General features: G+C 32.8%; 1 long non-coding RNA gene across 1 annotated transcript; it reads left to right on the forward strand.

The window, feature by feature from the left end:
- Positions 1–4,387: 4,387 nt before the first annotated feature.
- On the forward strand, positions 4,388–6,574 carry LOC147498335 (uncharacterized). The gene is made up of 3 exons (XR_015194312.1): positions 4,388–4,460; positions 6,054–6,163; positions 6,477–6,574. It is a non-coding gene; the product is annotated as an uncharacterized LOC147498335 (long non-coding RNA).
- The last annotated feature ends 298 nt before the right edge of the window (positions 6,575–6,872 follow it).

The raw sequence follows: 6,872 nt of genomic DNA on the forward strand, positions 1-6,872 counted from the left end.
CAAGAGAAATGAGCAAAAATTGGTTGCTAGGAAGTTCTATAGTTAAAGCCCAAGTTTTAAGGAGAAAAAACCTTTTTAAAGCCCAGTCAAAGCTGAAAAGTCAAAGTCAACGTGGGCAGAAATAGAACATAAAAGTCTTTTTGTTTATGATATCGTCTCCTTTTGATTTTGAATTTTTGGGAGATTCAATTTTTTACTCCTTCGGATTTTTGGAGTTTTGGTTTTTGATGGGTCTTTCTTTTCTTTTCTTTCTTTTCTTTTTCATTTTGAAGCAAATAATTGTTCTGTTTTTGTACAAGGTCTTCTCTTCACTTTTTTTGATAACCATCTAGTTCTCAACTTATCAGCTAGGTAAGCTTTTTATTGTGTGTTGTGACGGGTTAGGAATTATTGGTGAAGAATAAAAAGGTTTTTAGAAAGGGTGAAGGCTCAAGAGGGGTAACTAGAGGAAAGCTATATTTTTGGGTTTTTCACATTTATTTGGCTATATCGATCCAAAAAATGCCTAAATTCCTTCATAGGATATGCCATGGTGATCAAGCAAGTGGACGTGTGATTTTTCTATTCGGACATCATTTGTGTCATCACTTAATAATCATTCAGATGAGGCTTCTGGCTAGATTCTCATAGGATATGGAACTTAATTTTTCTAACCTTGGCTTTGGAAACTCACTGCTATATACAAACAAATGCTAATGCATGCCATTCATGGAAAGATACATAAATTATTGTATGTATATTAGTCTAAGTATGAAGAACAAGTCCTTATTCTATTGCTAGAATGAGACTTCTAAACTTTTTATTCATCATAGAAAAAAGAAACAAGACCTTTTAATACTAAACGGAAAAATATATTTGGTCTTTTTCAAAAAAAAAAATTAGAAAGGAAGAAATATACTATACTATATACTATATAGAAAATGCCTAGTTTTTGCAAAATGTTACTATACCAACTCTATGATCGAACCATGTTTGTCCTTAAAGTATGAAGAGATAAGGAAAGAGATTACCATAGAAACATGAGCAAAAATGGGGATAGACCTGTATTCTGTTCTTCATGATGAAAATACACCACCCCCAAATTAGTTTGGGGCGTGGGTTGTTTGATATAGAATGAGAATACATAGTTTATTATACTAGGGATATTTATTCTAATATAAAATCTCTTTGGGTTTTTGTATTTTTGAAAACATATATGAAATGCAAAAAATCTAACATGCATGCATGACTATAAAAAGTATGTAAACAACTATCTATACAGACACATATGAAATGTGTGTGTGTGGTTTTTATTTTTATTTTTATTTTATTTTGATTTATTTATTTTATTTTATTATTATTTTTAGAGTAATTGTTTTTCTCAATCTAAAGATATCTCTAACCATATAGAGGTTTTGACAAGATAAAATTATACGTTGATCCGGTATCATTTTGGTTACTCCGAGGCATATAATTTTCATTTTTATATCATTAGGTTTTGAAAACTACGTAAAAAGACTCGTACTTAAAAGCTGTGATTGAAAACAAAACCATAACAGGTATTTTTGGCAACTTTCGTGTCGGCTCTTTATTGAACCTAATCCAATCAAACTATGGCTTTAGTTATGTGTGTTGGGGGATTTACTACACAAAATGTAATGAGAAGGTTTATCTAATTGTACACTAGTAGATGGTGGAACTGTCTCTTTGGTGGATTTTGGTAGTTCTGGTTAAAATGGGGTGGAACCAATGCTATATTCTGATTGTTGTAGGTACTTTGTCCTTGTCTGAATGTATTTGATGGTTGACGTGATGATATGTTGGTGAGCAAGGGATAATTGGTATCTATATGGTTTAGGCAGAGACAAAAAATGCATGGTGATATGGGCGACCCTTATTAACACATAGCTGATCCTTAAACCGCCCTTAGAAAAATGGAGATTGCGTACTTCTAAGGGTTGGTCTATGTGGAATCCATTGCCCATTTTTTTTTTGGAAATCGCATTACTATTGATGTATCAAGAATCTTGCATAATGAGAACAGAGAAAATCAACTATTTTGAAAAAGAAATGTAAAAGAAAGAAAAAGAAAATTGTATACTCGCTCCATAGGGTCACACTTATTCAAATGACGAGTAAAAAATGGTTTACAAAAAATATGCGAGATATACGTGGACTAAGGTTTCGGCACTTACAACCACACACTCCAAGTGGAGTGGTCCGGTTACCTTATTGATGCACTCCTATGGAATGCATCGAGAAAACATAACATGAATATAATCTTTTATAGTTAGATATTCAAGACTATATGCATATGATGGATGATATGTTATTAGCTAAATACTAATAATCTAAATAGTTGGGGATCTTTATTGAAAAACATGTAAGAGCATACACCCCCAAACAGAATGAAATGATGGATTTGGAGTGTAAGATGCAGAATGATAAGAGAAAGTTTATGCAACCCATCATGGAACTTATACAATAACCCGTCATAGTTGAATTGTCCAAAAGATTGTGAGTGTGGTAGGGGTTGTTCTTCAGGAAGCTTAGATGATGCGAATATGACATACTAGGCTTTTGAACCACTTGAATGATGGGTTCATCATTGCATGCTTTCAAGAACTCCAAGAACTCTTCATCTAGCTTGGGTGAATCTACAAAATTTGGGTTAGTGTCGACATCGTTAAGAAAATCATCGATTTCGTGCACTACTAAAATAAAGGTTTTTTGTGTCACTTTTTTTTTAGGTCTCGTGTCATTCACTACCAAAAAGTGACACAAAAATTTGATGTGTCACTTTTATATAGAACGAGGGTTGATGTGTTGCTTCTAAGAAAAGTGACACAAGTATTTTAATTTTTTGGGTCACTATATTTGAAAGTGACACTAGTGTTTTGGGTTCTTGTGTCACTTTTCAGTAAAGAGAAAACAAATAAAAAACAACTACTAATAAAAGGAAAAAAAATGACACAAGTAAAAATACAAAATTATACTCGAAGTCTCAAACTCATGATTTGTGCGCTATTTGTTTCAAACGAAAAGAGAAGAAAATAAAAAAGAGATCAAAATAAATTCAAGTCCTAAACCGGAAAATATTTCTCGTCTGCCGTTGCTCAATGTTCTCTCTTGCTGCTACTGCTCAATCTTCTCTCTCACTGCCAATTTAGTAAGTACCCATTCACCATCTTCTTCCTTTTCTAGGGTTTTAGTTCTTCAAGTAGCACTCATCTCTCACTTTCAAATGGTCTGTTTTCCGTAGGGATTCCATTGATAAACTAGGATTTATACAAATTCGATCTCCCTTTCTTCAAAGGTGCAATTTTTATTTGCTTACTTGCTTGAATTTACTTGGTACTGCTTCATTTTATTTGAAATTAAGAGTCCTTTTGAAACTAGAACAAAAGGAAATATATCATTATATTATATTATATTCATCTGAAATGGAAAAACTTTTTTGGAAATATATCACAGAGCATACCAAACAAGACATGTGTTCACCCTGTGGGGCATATTGCAACTACTTAAATTGTACCCAAAAAAATTACCTGATTTAGATCTTATGTTTAATTGTGATGACAATCCAGTTATCATGAAAGATTCTTACACAGGATCCAATGCCACAATTTTGCCGCTTGTGTTTCCTGATTGGTAATTCTCAGGTTGGTAAGGCTTCTACACTTTTTCTTTTTATTTTTTTCTTTTCACCCTACACACCTTGCAATGTGTTACAATTTAAAGGATAATGTTTTGTTTATGTGATACAAGTTCTATTTATCATACGTACATTTTATTCTTTTGCAAATTTTCTCTCCTCTCCACAAAATAAAATTGTATGTGTTAAGAAAATTAAATACTACTATATACCATATAGACGCTCCTACAAATCCTGAAAGAAAAAATTTCTCGTTCAAATTCTTTTTCCAAATGCATTGTTATGATTTGCATATATTAACCAAGCCTGAGATTAATATAAAGCCCTGGGAGTTCTTGTTAGAGGAACTCAAAGAAGGGAATGACAAGGTTAAGTGGATAGAACGGGAACCATACGCTTACTGGAAAGAAAACCCTGGAGTTTTGAAGACAAGGCAGGACCTACTCAAATGTAAGATCACGGACAAGGTGGACTGGAATGCATGTCTCTATGCTCAAGTAAGAATTAAATAAACACTCTAAGTTACATACTCATTGTTGTGAAGTGCATTGTTGCATATGCCAAAACTATAGCAAAAATTAGTTGCTACTGTAATTAAAATATATATATGATGAGTGGTGATGATTAGATATTATTCTTAATGTCCGACTCCATTTGTTGCATACAAAATTTTAATATGAAGATAGTGGAATGATAAAAAATGCTCTTCTTACTATATGTCACAGTAGCTTAAATACACAAGTTAACTCACATATTTCTAGGATTGGGGTGCTGAAAGAGTAAGAGGTTACAGGAAATCCAACTTAGCAGGCCAATGCAACCACAGGTAAACGTGTAAGCTTTTACTTGTGTTGAGCTTCAGTTTAGATTATAACTCCTTTTTTTCGTTTAGAGATTATTTTGACATATTCTCTCATTGAAATTATGAGGTTTTTGGACTTTTTTCCTGAAAATTTTATACATATATAAGATCTTCATAGAAGGAAAGGCTTAGTATTTCCTCTAGAGATTTCGGTTCTTTGGGTATGGTGGTTTATTTTCACACTTTGGTTTCCTGTTGTGATATTTAAGTAAGATTGGTTTATTTTCCCAGTTTTTCCCATTTTTTTTCTAAAAGTAATTATGCTGCTTAGCTACTTAGCTTAATTATGTTGCTTACTAGTCATTTAAGTGTACTTTGGTGTTATATTGCTCTGGTCTGATGGAGACCATCACATCTGTAAACCATTCAATAAACTTTTAATTTGCTATAATGACCTTTTTCTTACATACTTGCTTACATCCATGAAGACCAATATGAATGGCCTAAGTTCTTGGTACAACACTCGATCTAGTCCCCATTTCAAGAGAGTAAATCGACTAGTTTTACACTTTTGTTTAGGCGAAAAGAGGTCACCTTGGCTTATATGAGTAAGTTGTTTGTGGGTTACTTACATAAGTTTATGTTTCTCAAATATATTATCATGGAGACCATTTAATTATGATAGACTATGCACTTGTGATTAAAGAGGGTGTTGTAGAGATTATTTCTAATATCACTAAAACTTAATGCCTTATTCTCTTATGGAATTAATTGGTTGCTGGAATTGAAGGTGCTTGTGCCACTTCAAGCTTCTATTTATATCTTTGAACCTTAAGTTCACATACCCTACTTAGAAAGGAGATAGACAAAAGAGAGAATAAATCCCTCAGTTTGTCACCTTACCTAGTATGGTAACTGCTTCATGGAAGCTTAAGTTCAGGTAAGTATTTATTTCTAATACATATTCCTAGCATAGTTGCTTGTTGTATGATTGTTAAATTCTTAAGTCGGGGAACACCAATGATGTGTTAGAACTTAGTTTTAACATACTTAGAGTTTGAATTGGGTTATGGGAATGTCCAATTACTTAGATTAAAATTATTCATTGATTCTGATTGTGTGTGTGTAGTTTCGTGGTTTTCAATTCATTTTGTCTTGATTTTGATTGAGTCGTTTGACGATAGTTTCACATTTACCGTATAACGTGCGTGAACTTAGACCATTACATTACATGTGATTTTGATTGATGTGTTCAAGTTTCACATTTTACCGTTTAACTTGAACTTAGACCATACATGGTGTGTTCAAGCTTGGTTTACGAGCCAGTGTCATCTCTTAGGTACTTGATTTTTTCTATTAAGGACATGTGTGAGTATAATGTCAGTGTCCTGTAGTGGCTTGGGGATGACCTATAACAGCCTAGAACATAACTTTTGGTAATTAGCTAGGGTGCTAAGCCTTAGTCATATTGCCATATAATATGTTCACAATTTATGAATGTTTTTACTGTTTAAAAACAAGGTTAATAAAGATTTTTATTCATCTTGTTAAGGTCTTGTGGAATGATATAGATTTTTCTATGAGCTTTCATTGTTGAGTTGTTGCTAATTATTGTAGGTTGAAGAAATGAGTAGAAAGACCCAATTGGCTGATGGTTTTCCAAGGTGTGTGGTTGGAAGAATTCTTCATATATGTGGCTTGTTGGTAGAGATATGTTTGAAGGCAAGGTAATTTCTACATTACGTACTCTTGCGTGTGTGTTACTGATATGAAGAAGTTTGTTTGTTTCCATTGTTGTAGGCAATAATCTCATCTTGTATATTGCTTTCTATCCATGAGAATGCATGTCATGTCAATGTCATACGATTATGTGGATATATAGTATTCATTATAAGGCATGAGACACATGTCTTGATTGTAGAAGTGGTGCTTTTGTTTCTAAAGTCTTCGAGAATAACTCAATTAATTAATCTTTTCACATTGGGCAAATTCTTTCTTAACTTGATAGATCATTTTGTTGTCGTTCGGTGTGTTGTGAAGGGTATCAATTTTATGGAGGGAAAAGCAAGAAAGCCAAAAAAAATTGCTCCCCAATCTGATGAATCATACTCACCTCAAACTTTTTGTCAAGGTAAAAATTTAAACCCCGCCCTCCATGCATTTTCTCATTTTACTATAATGTTTTCTTGATTCACTTGCTTTTTAATTTTATATACTATTCATAGTGGAATGACAACTTCATGATATGATGCAGGTGCATGGATCGATTAACATATGAATAGATGGCAACTAGGTTTTTTGGTGTTGGAAGTGCTCATAACAAGCTAAGATATTGTTAGGATAGTATTGGCGCTATGTAGTTTTTTTTTTTTTTTTTTGTGATTCTTTTGGTATTGGAATGACTTTTTTTGTTAGGAGTCAAACTAGATGATAAAT

Source organism: Coptis chinensis, chromosome 5 (assembly GCF_015680905.1).
Source record: "Coptis chinensis isolate HL-2020 chromosome 5, ASM1568090v1, whole genome shotgun sequence".
Classification (NCBI taxonomy): Eukaryota; Viridiplantae; Streptophyta; class Magnoliopsida; order Ranunculales; family Ranunculaceae; genus Coptis; species Coptis chinensis.